This window comes from Zootermopsis nevadensis, unplaced genomic scaffold (assembly GCF_977971745.1).
Source record: "Zootermopsis nevadensis isolate Lab colony 2312 unplaced genomic scaffold, Znev_1.0 Znev_ptg000095l, whole genome shotgun sequence".
NCBI lineage: Eukaryota > Metazoa > Arthropoda > Insecta > Blattodea > Termopsidae > Zootermopsis > Zootermopsis nevadensis.
The window spans coordinates 1178973-1190851 of NW_028259226.1; positions in this window are offsets into that span (position 1 = coordinate 1178973).

The window sequence follows — 11879 nt, forward strand, 5'->3', positions numbered from 1 at the left end:
TTTTAATTTTTCGAGATTATTCGAAAGTCAATTTTTTAAAAGGCAAATATCTCCCGATCTGTTGGAATCTGAAAGACAAAACTTATGTCACTTTGAAGGAACGTATATGTCAACTTCATGTCAGAGGCACGTCGATGTATGTCCAAGGGTTTGGAGGATAGAGATATTTTAATTTTTCGAGATTATTCGAAAGTCAATTTTTGAAAAGGCAAATATCTCCCGATCTGTAGGTATCTGAGAGACAAAACTTATGTCACTTTGAGGGAACGTATATGTCAACTTCATGTCAGAGTCACGTCAATGTATGTCCAAGGGTTTGGAGGATAGAGATATTTAAATTTTTCGAGATTATTCGAAAGTCAATTTTTGAAAAGGCAAATATCTCCCGATCTGTAGGTATCTGAGAGACAAAACTTATGTCACTTTGAGGGAACGTATATGTCAACTTCATGTCAGATTCACGTCAAAGTATGTCCAAGGGTTTGGAGGATAGAGGCATTTAAATTTTTCGAGATTATTCGAAAGTCAATTTCTGAAAAGGCAAATATCTCCCGATCTGTACGAATCTGAGAGACAAAACTTATGTCACTTTGAGGGAACGTATATGTCAACTTCATGTCAGAGTCACGTCAATGTATGTCCAAGGGTTTAGAGGATAAACACATTTTAAATTTTCGATATTATTCCAAAGTCAATTTTTGAAAAGGCAAATATCTCCCGATCTGTAAGAATCTGAGAGACAAACCATATGTCACTTTGAGGTAACGTATATGTCAACTTCATGTCAGAGTCACGTCAATGTATGTCCTAGGGTTTCGAGGAGAGAGACATTTTAATTTTTCGAGATTATTCGAAAGTCAATTTCTGAAAAGGCAAATATCCTCCGATCTGTAGGAATCTGAAAGACAAACCTTATGTCACTTTGAGGGAACGTATATGTCAACTTCATGTCAGAGTCACGTCATTGTATGTCCATGGGTTTGGAGAATAGAGATTTAAATTTTTCGAGATTATTCGAAAGTAAATTTTTGTAAAAGGCAAATATCTCCCGATCTGTAGGAATTTGAGAGGCAAAACTTATGTCACTTTGAGGTAACGTATATGTCAACTTCATGTCAGAGTCACGTCAATGTATGTCGAAGGGTTTGGAGGATAGAGACATTTTAATTTTTCGAGATTATTCGAAAGTCAATTTTTGAAAAAAGCAAATATCTCCCGATCTGTTGGAATCTGAGAGACAAAACTTATGTCACTTTGAGGTAACGTATATGTCAACTTCATGTCAGAGGCACGTCAATGTATGGCCAAGGGTTTGGAGGATAGAGATATTTGAATTTTTCGAGATTATTCGATAGTCAATTTTTGGAAAGGCAAATATCTCCCGATCTTAGGAATCTGAGAGACAAAACTTATGTCACTTTGAGGGAAAGTACATGTCAAATTCATGTCAGAGTCACGTCAATGTATGTCCAAGGGTTTGGAGGATAAACACATTTTAATTTTTCGAGATTATAGAAAGTCAATTTTTGAAATGTCAAATATCTCCCGATCTGTAGGAATCTGAGAGCTAAAACTTATGTCACTTTGAGGGAACGTATATGTCAACTTCGTGTCAGAGTCACGTCAATGTATGTCCTAGAGTTTGGAGGATAGAGACATTTAAATTCTTCGAGATTATTCGAAAGTCAATTTTTGAAAAGGCAAATATCTCCCGATCTGTAGGAATCTGAGAGACAAAACTTATGTCACTTTGAGGGAACGTATATGTCAACTTCATGTCAGAGTCACGTCAATGTATGTCCAAGGGTTTCGAGGATAAACACATATTAATTTTTCGATATTATTCCAAAGTCAATTTTTGAAAAGGCAAATATATCCCGATCTGTAGTAATCTGAGTGACAACACTTATGTCACTTTGAGGGAACGTATATGTCAACTTCATGTCAGAGTCACGTCAATGAATGTAAAAGGTTTTGAAGGATAGAGATATTTTAATTTTTCGAGATTATTCGAAAGTCAATTTTTGAAAAGGCAAATATCTCCCGATCTTAGCAATCTGAGAGACAAAACTTATGTCACTTTGAGGGAACGTATATGTCAACTTCATGTCAGATTCACGTCAATGTATGTCCAAGGGTTTGGAGTATAGAGATATTTTAATTTTTCGAGATTATTCGAAAGTCAATTTCTGAAAAGGCAAATATCTCCCGATCTGTAGGAATCTGAGAGACAAAACTTATGTCACTTTGAGGGAACGTACGTATCAACTTCATGGCAGAGTCACGTCAATGTATGTCCAAGGGTTTGGAGGATAAACACATTTTAATTTTTCGAGATTATAGAAAGTCAATTTTTGAAAAGTCAAATATCTCCCGATCTGTAGGAATCTGTGAGCTAAAACTTATGTCACTTTGAGGGAACGTATATGTCAACTTCATGTCAGAGTCACGTAAATGTATGTCCAAGAGTTTGGAGGATAGAGACATAAATTTTTCGAGATTATTCGAAAGTCAATTTTTGAAAAGGCAAATATCTCCCGATCTGTAGGAATCTGGGAGACAAATCTTATGTCACTTTGAGGGAACGTATATGTCAACTTCATGTCAGAGTCACGTCAATGTATGTCCAAGGGTTTGGAGGATAGAGACATTTTAATTTTTCAAGGTTATTCGAAAGTCAATTTTTCAAAAGGCAAATATCTCCCGATCTGTAGAAATCTGAGAGACACCACTTATGTCACTTTGAGGGAACGTATATGTCAACTTCATGTCAGAGTCACATCAATATATGTCCAAGGGTTTGGAGGATAAAAACATTTTAATTTTTCGAGATTATTCGAATGTCAATTTCTGAAAAGGGAAATATCTCCCGATCTGTAGGAACCTGAGAGACAAACCTTATGTCACTTTGAGGTAACGTATATGTCAACTTCATGTCAGAGTCATGTCAATGTATGTCCAAGGGTTTCTAGGATGGAGACATTTTAATTTTTCGTGATTATTCGAAAGTCAATTTCTGAAAAGGCAAATATCTCCCGATCTGTAGGAATCTGAGAGTCAAACCTTATGTAACTTTGAGGGAACGTATATGTCAACTTCATGTCAGAGTCACGTCAATGTATGACCAAGGGTTTGGAGGACAGAGGCATTTTCATTTTGCGAGATTATTCGAAAGTCAATTTTTGAAAATTCAAATATCTCCCGATCTGAAGGAATCTTTGAGACAAAACTTATGTCACTTTGAGGGAACGTATATGTCAACGTCATGTCAGAGTCACGTCAATGTATGTCCAAGGGTTTGGAGGATAAACACATTTTAATTTTTCGAGATTATAGAAAGTCAATTTTTGAAAATTCAAATATCTTCCGATCTGAAGGAATCTGAGAGACAACACTTATGTAACTTTGAGGGAACGTATATGTCAACTTCATGTCAGAGTCACGCCAATGTATGTCCAAAGGTTTGGAGGATAGAGGTATTTTACTTTTTCGAGATTATTCGAAAGTCAATTTTTGAAAATTCAAATATCTCCCGATCTGTAGGAATCTGAGAGACAAAACTTACGTCACTTTGAGGGAACGTATATGTCAACTTCATGTCAGAGTCATGTCAATGTATGTCCAAGGGTTTCGAGGATAAACACATATTAATTTTTGGATATTATTCCAAAGTCAATTTTTGAAAAGGCAAATATATCCCAATCTGTAGAAATCTGAGTGACAACACTTATGTCACTTTGAGGGAACGTATATGTCAACTTCATGTCAGAGTCACGTCAAAGTATGTCCAAGGGTTTGAAGGACAGAGGCATTTTAATTTTTCGAGATTATTCGAAAGTCAATTTTTGAAAAGGCAAATATCTCCCGATCTGTAGGAATCTGAGAGACACCACTTATGTCACTTTGAGGGAACGTATATGTCAACTTCATGTCAGAGTCACATCTATATATGTAAAAGGGTTTGGAGGATAAAGACATTTTTATTTTTCGAGATTATTCGAAAGTCAATTTCTGAAAAAACAAATATCTCCCGATCTGTAGGAACCTGAGAGACAAAACTTATGTCACTTTGAGGGAACGTATATGTCAACTTTATGCCAGAGTCACGTCAATGTATGTCCAGGGTTTGGAGGAAAGAGACATTTTAATTTTTCGAGATTATTCGAAAGTCAATTTTTGAAAAGGCAAATATATCCCGATCTGTAGGAATCTGAGAGACAAACCTTATGTCACTTTGAGGTAACGTATATGTCAACTTCATGTCAGAGTCATGTCAATGTATGTCCAAGGGTTTCTAGGATGGAGACATTTTAATTTTTCGAGATTATTCGAAAGTCAATTTTTGAAAAGGCAAATATCTCCCGATCTGTAGGAATCTGAGAGACATACCTTATGTCACTTTGAGGGAACGTATATGTCAACTTCATGTCAGAGTCACGTCAATGTATGTCCAAGGGTTTGGAGGATAGAGACATTTTAATTTTTCGAGATTATTCGAAAGTCAATTTTTGAAAAGGCAAATATATCGCGATCTGTAGGAATCTGAGAGACAAACCTTATGTCACTTTGAGGTAACGTATATGTCAACTTCATGTCAGAGTCACGTTAATGTATGTTCAAGGGTTTGGAGGATAGAGATATTTTAATTTTTCGAAATTATTCGAAAGTCAATTTTTCAAAAGGCAAATATCTCCCGATCTGTAGGAATCTGAGAGACATAACTTATGTCACTTTGAAGGAACGTATATGTCAACTTAATGTCAGAGTCACGACAATGTATGTCCAAGGATTTGGAGGATATAGATATTTTAATTTTTCGAGATTATTCGAAAGTCAATTTGTGAAAAGGCAAATATCTCCCGATCTGTAGGAATCTGAGAGGCAAAACGTATGTCACTTTGAGGGAACGTATATGTCAACTTCATATCAGATTCACGTCAAAGTATGTCCAAGGGTTTGGAGGATAGAGGCATTTTAATTTTTCGAGATTATTCGAAAGTCAATTTTTGAAAAGGCAAATATCTCCCGATCTGTATCAATCTGAGGGACAAAACTTATGTCACTTTGAGGGAACGTATATTTCAACTTCATGTCAGAGTCACGTCAATGTATGTCCAAGGGTTTGGAGGACAGAGGCATTTTCATTTTGCGAGATTATTCGAAAGTCAATTTTTGAAAATTCAAATATCTCCCGATCTGAAGGAATCTGTGAGACAACACTTATGTCACTTTGAGGGAACGTATATGTCAACTTCATGTCAGAGTCACGTCAATGTATGTCCAAGGGGTTGGAGAATGGAGATATTTTAATTTTTCGAGATTATTTGATAGTCAATTTCTGAAAAGGCAAATATCTCCCGATCTATTGGAAACTGAGAGACAAACAATATGTCACTTTGAGAGAACGTATATGTCAACTTCGTGTCAGATTCACGTCAATGTATGTCCAAGTGTTTGGAGGATAGAGACATTTTAATTTTTCGAGATTATTCGAAAGTAATTTTATAAAAAGGCAAATATCTCCTGATCTGTAGGAATCTGAGAGACTAAACAAATGTCACTTTGAGGGAACGTATATGTCAACTTCATGTCAGAGTCACGTCAATGTATGACCAAGGGTTTGGAGGAGTGAGACATTTTAATTTTTCGAGATTATTTGAAAGTCAATTTTTGAAAAGGCTAATATCTAACGATCTGTTGGAATCTGAGATACAAAACTTATGTCACTTTGAGGGAACGTATATGTCAACTTCATGTCAGAGTCACGTCAATGTATGTCCAAGGGTTAGGAAGATAGAGATATTTTAATTTTTCGAGATTATTCGAAGGTCCATTTTTGAAAAGGCAAATATCTCCCGATCTGTAGGAATCTGAGAGACAAAATTATGTCACTTTGAGGGAAGGTATATGTCAACTTCATGTCAGAGTCACGTCAACGTATGTCCAAGGGTTTCGAGGATAAACACATATTAATTTTTCGATATTATTCCAAAGTCAATTTTTCAAAAGGCAAATATATCCCGATCTGTAGAAATCTGAGTGACAGCACTTATGTCACTTTGAGGGAACGTATATGTCAACTTCATGTCAGAGTCACGTCAATGTATGTAAAAGGGTTTGGAGGATAGAGATATTTTAATTTTTCGAGATTATTCGAAAGTCAATTTTTTAAAAGGCAAATATCTCCCGATCTGTAGGAATCTGAGAGGCAAAACTTATGTCACTTTGAGCGAACGTATATGTCAACATCATGTCAGAGTCACGTCAATGTATGTCCAAGGGTTTGGAGGATAAATACATTTTAATTTTTCGAGATTAAAGAAAGTCAATTTTTGAAAAGGCAAATATCTCCCGATCTGTAGGAATCTGTGAGACAAAACTTATGTCACTCTGAGGGAACGTATATGTCAACTTCATGTCAGAGTCACGTCAATGTATGTCCAAGGGTTTGAAGGACAGAGGCATTTAATTTTTCGAGATTATTCGAAAGTCAATTTTTGAAAAGGCAAATATCTCCCGATCTGTAGGAATCTGAGAGACAAACCTTATGTCACTTTGAGGGAACGTATATGTCAACTTTATGTCAGAGTCACATCAATGTATGTCCAAGGGTTTGGAGGATAAAGACATTTTAATTTTTCGAGATTATTCGAAAGTCAATTTCTGAAAAAACAAATATCTCCCGATCTGTAGGAACCTGAGAGACGAAACTTATGTCACTTTGAGGGAACGTATATGTCAACTTCATGCCAGAGTCACGTCAATGTATGTCCAAGGGTTTGGAGGATAAAGACATTTTAATTTTTCGAGATTATTCGAAAGTCAATTTTTGAAAAGGCAAATATCTCCCGATCTGTAGGAACCTGAGAGACAAACCTTATGTCACTTTGAGGTAACGTATATGTCAACTTCATGTCAGAGTCATGTCAATGTATGTCCAAGGGTTTCTAGGATGGAGACATTTAAATTTTTCGAGATTATTCGAAAGTCAATTTCTGAAAAGGCAAATATATCCCGATCTGTAGGAATCTGAGAGACATACATTATGTCACTTTGAGGGAACGTATATGTCAACTTCCTGTCAGAGTCACGTCAATGTATGTCCAAGGGTTTGGAGGATAGAGACATTTTAATTTTTCGAGATTATTCGAAAGTCAATTTTTGAAAGGCAAATATATCCCGATCTGTAGGAATCTGAGAGACAAACCTTAGGTCACTTTGAGGTAACGTATATGTCAACCTCATGTCAGAGTCACGTCAATGTATGTTCAAGGGTTTGGAGGATAGAGACATTTCAATTTTTCGAAATTATCCGAAAGTCAATTTTTCAAAAGGCAAATATCTCCCGATCTGTAGGAATCTGAGAGACAAAACTTATGTCACTTTGAAGGAACGTATATTTCAACTTCATGTCAGAGTCACGTCAATGTATGTCCAAGGGTTTGGAGGACAGAGGCATTTTCATTTTGCGAGATTATTCGAAAGTCAATTTTTGAAAATTAAAATATCTCCCGATCTGAAGGAATCTGAGAGACAACACTTATGTCACTTTGAGGGAACGTATATGTCAACTTCATGTCAGAGTCACGTCAATGTATGTCCAAGGGGTTGGAGAATGGAGATATTTTAATTTTTCGAGATTATTTGATAGTCAATTTCTGAAAAGGCAAATATCTCCCGATCTGTAGGAAACTGAGAGACAAACAATATGCCTCTTTGAGGGAACGTATATGTCAACTTCGTGTCAGATTCACGTCAATGTATGTCCAAGTGTTTGGAGGATAGAGACATTTTAATTTTTCGAGATTATTCGAAAGTCATTTTATAAAAAGGCAAATATCTCCTGATCTGTAGGAATCTGAGAGACTAAACTAATGTCACTTTGAGGGAACGTATATGTCAACTTCATGTCAGAGTCACGTCAATGTATGACCAAGGGTTTGGAGGAGTGAGACATTTTAATTTTTCGAGATTATTTGAAAGTCAATTTTTGAAAAGGCTAATATCTAACGATCAGTTGGAATCTGAGAGACAAAACTTATGTCACTTTGAGGGAACGTATATGTAAACTTCATGTCAGAGTCACGTCAATGTATGTCCAAGGGTTTGGAAGATAGAGATATTTTAATTTTTCGAGATTATTCGAAGGTCCATTTTTGAAAAGGCAAATATCTCCCGATCTGTAGGAATCTGAGAGACAAAATTATGTCACTTTGAGGGAACGTATATGTCAACTTCATGTCAGAGTCACGTCAATGTATGTAAAAGGGTTTGGAGGATAGAGATATTTTAATTTTTCGAGATTATTCGAAAGTCAATTTTTTAAAAGGCAAATATCTCCCGATCTGTAGGAATCTGAGAAACAAAACTTATGTCACTTTGAGCGAACGTATATGTCAACATCATGTCAGAGTCACGTCAATGTATGTCTAAGGGTTTGGAGGATAAATGCATTTTAATTTTTCGAGATTAAAGAAAGTCAATTTTTGAAAAGGCAAATATCTCCCGATCTGTAGGAATCTGTGAGACAAAACTTATGTCACTCTGAGGGAACGTATATGTCAACTTCATGTCAGAGTCACGTCAATGTATGTCCAAGGGTTTGAAGGACAGAGGCATTTTAATTTTTCGAGATTATTCGAAAGTAAATTTTTGAAAAGGCAAATATCTCCAGATCTGTAGAAATCTGAGAGACAAACCTTATGTCACTTTGAGGGAACGTATATGTCAACTTTATGTCAGAGTCACATCAATGTATGTCCAAGGGTTTGGAGGATAAAGACATTTTAATTTTTCGAGATTATTCGAAAGTCAATTTCTGAAAAAACAAATATCTCCCGATCTGTAGGAACCTGAGAGACGAAACTTATGTCACTTTGAGGGAACGTATATGTCAACTTCATGCCAGAGTCACGTCAATGTATGTCGAAGGGTTTGGAGGATAGAGACATTTTAATTTTTCGAGATTATTCGAAAGTCAATTATTGAAAAGACAAATATCTCCCGATCTGTAGGAACCTGAGAGACAAACCTTATGTCACTTTGAGGTAACGTATATGTCAACTTCATGTCAGAATCATGTCACTGTATGTCCAAGGGTTTCTAGGATGGAGACATTTAAATTTTTCGAGATTATTCGAAAGTCAATTTCTGAAAAGGCAAATATATCCCGATCTGTAGGAATCTGAGAGACATACCTTATGTCACTTTGAGGGAACGTATGTGTCAACGTTCTGTCAGAGTCACGTCAATGTATGTCCAAGGGTTTGGAGGATAGAGACATTTTAATTTTTCGAGATTATTCGAAAGTCAATTTTTGCAAAGGCAAATATATCCCGATCTGTAGGAATCTGAGAGACAAACCTTATGTCACTTTGAGGTAACGTATATGTCAACCTCATGTCAGAGTCACGTCAATGTATGTTCAAGGGTTTGGAGGATAGAGACATTTCAATTTTTCGAAATTATTCGAAAGTCAATTTTTCAAAAGGCAAATATCTCCCGATCTGTAGGAATCTGAGAGACAAAACTTATGTCACTTTGAAGGAACGTATATTTCAACTTCATGTCAGAGTCACGTCAATGTATGTCCAAGGGTTTGGAGGATAGAGATATTATAATTTTTCGAGATTATTCGAAAGTCAATTTGTGAAAAGGCAAATGTCTCCCGATCTGTAGTAATCTGAGAGACAAAACGTATGTCACTTTGAGGGAACGTATATGTCAACTTCATGTCAGTTTCACGTCAAAGTATGTCCAAGGGTTTGGAGGATAGAGGCATTTTAATTTTTCGAGATTATTCGAAAGTCAATTTTTGAAAAGGCAAATATCTCCCGATCTGTATCAATCTGAGAGACAAAACTTATGTCACTTTGAGGGAACGTATATTTCAACTTCATGTCAGAGTCATGTCAGTGTATGTCCAAAGGTTTGGAGGACAGAGGCAATTTCATTTTGCGAGATAATTCGAAAGTCAATTTTTGAAAATTCAAATATCTCCCGATCTGAAGGAATCTAAGAGACAACACTTATGTCACTTTGTGGGAACGTATATGTCAACTTCATGTAAGAGTCACATCAATGTATGTCCAAAGGTTTGGAGGATAGAGGTATTTTAATTTTTCGAGATTATTCGAAAGTCAATTATTGAAAATTCAAATATCTCCCGATCTGTAGGAATCTGAGAGACAAAACTTATGTCACTTTGAGGGATCGTATATGTCAACTTCATGTCAGAGTCAAGTCAATGTATGTCCAAGGGGTTGGAGGATGGAGATATTTTAATTTTTCGAGATTATTTGATAGTCAATTTCTGAAAAGGCAAATATCTCCCGATCTGTAGGAAACTGAGAGACAAACAATATGTCACTTTGAGGGAACGTATATGTCAACTTCATGTCCGATTCACGTCAATGTATGTCCAAGTGTTTGGAGGACAGAGGCATTTTAATTTTGCGAGATTATTCAAAAGTCAATTTTTGAAAAGGCAAATATCTCCCGATCTGTAGGAATCTGAGAGACAAAACTTATGTCACTTTGAGGGAACGTATATGTCAACTTCATGTAAGAGTCACGTCAATGTATGTCCAAGGGTTTGGAGGATAGAGACATTTTAATTTTTCGAGATTATTCGAAAGTCATTTTATAAAAAGGCAAATATCTCCTGATCTGTAGGAATCTGAGAGACTAAACTTATGTCACTTTGAGGGAACGTATATGTCAACTTCATGTCAGAGTCACGTTAATGTATAACCAAGGGTTTGGAGGAGTGAGACATTTTAATTTGTCGAGATTATTTGAAAGTCAATTTTTGAAAAGGCAAATATCTAACGATCTGTTGGAATCTGAGAGACAAAACTTATGTCACTTTGAGGGAACGTATATGTCAACTTCATGTCAGAGTCACGTCAATGTATGTCCAAGGTTTTGGAAGATAGAGATATTTTAATTTTTCGAGATTATTCGTAAGTCAATTTTTGAAAAGGCAAATATTTCCCGATCTGTAGGAATTTGAGAGACAAAATTATGTCACTTTGAGGGAACGTATATGTCAACTTCATGTCAGAGTCACGTCAACGTATGTCCAAGGGTTTCGAGGATAGCAAATATTAATTTTTCGATATTATTCCAAAGTCAATTTTTGAAAAGGCAAATATATCCCGATCTGTAGAAATCTGAGTGACAACACTTATGTCACTTTGAGGGAACGTATATGTCAACTTCATGTCAGAGTAACGTCAATGTATGTAAAAGGGTTTGGAGGATAGAGATATTTTAATTTTTCGAGATTATTAGAAAGTCAATTTTTTAAAACGCAAATATCTCCCGATCTGTATGAATCTGAGGGACAAAACTTATGTCACTTTGAGCGAACGTATATGTCAACTTCATGTCAGAGGCACGTCAATGTATGGCCAAGGGTTTGGAGGATAGAGATATTTGAATTTTTCGAGATTATTCGATAGTCAATTTTTGGAAAGACAAATATCTCCCGATCTTAGGAATCTGAGAGACAAAACTTATGTCACTTTGAGGGAAAGTACATGTCAACTTCATGTCAGAGTCACGTCAATGTATGTCCAAGGGTTTGGAGGATAAACACATTTTAATTTTTCGAGATTATAGAAAGTCAATTTTTGAAATGTCAAATATCTCCCGATCTGTAGGAATCTGAGAGCTAAAACTTATGTCACTTTGAGGGAACGTATATGTCAACTTCGTGTCAGAGTCACGTCAATGTATGTCCTAGAGTTTGGAGGATAGAGACATTTAAATTCTTCGAGATTATTCGAAAGTCAATTTTTGAAAAGGCAAATATCTCCCGATCTGTAGGAATCTGAGAGACAAAACTTATGTCACTTTGAGGGAACGTATATGTC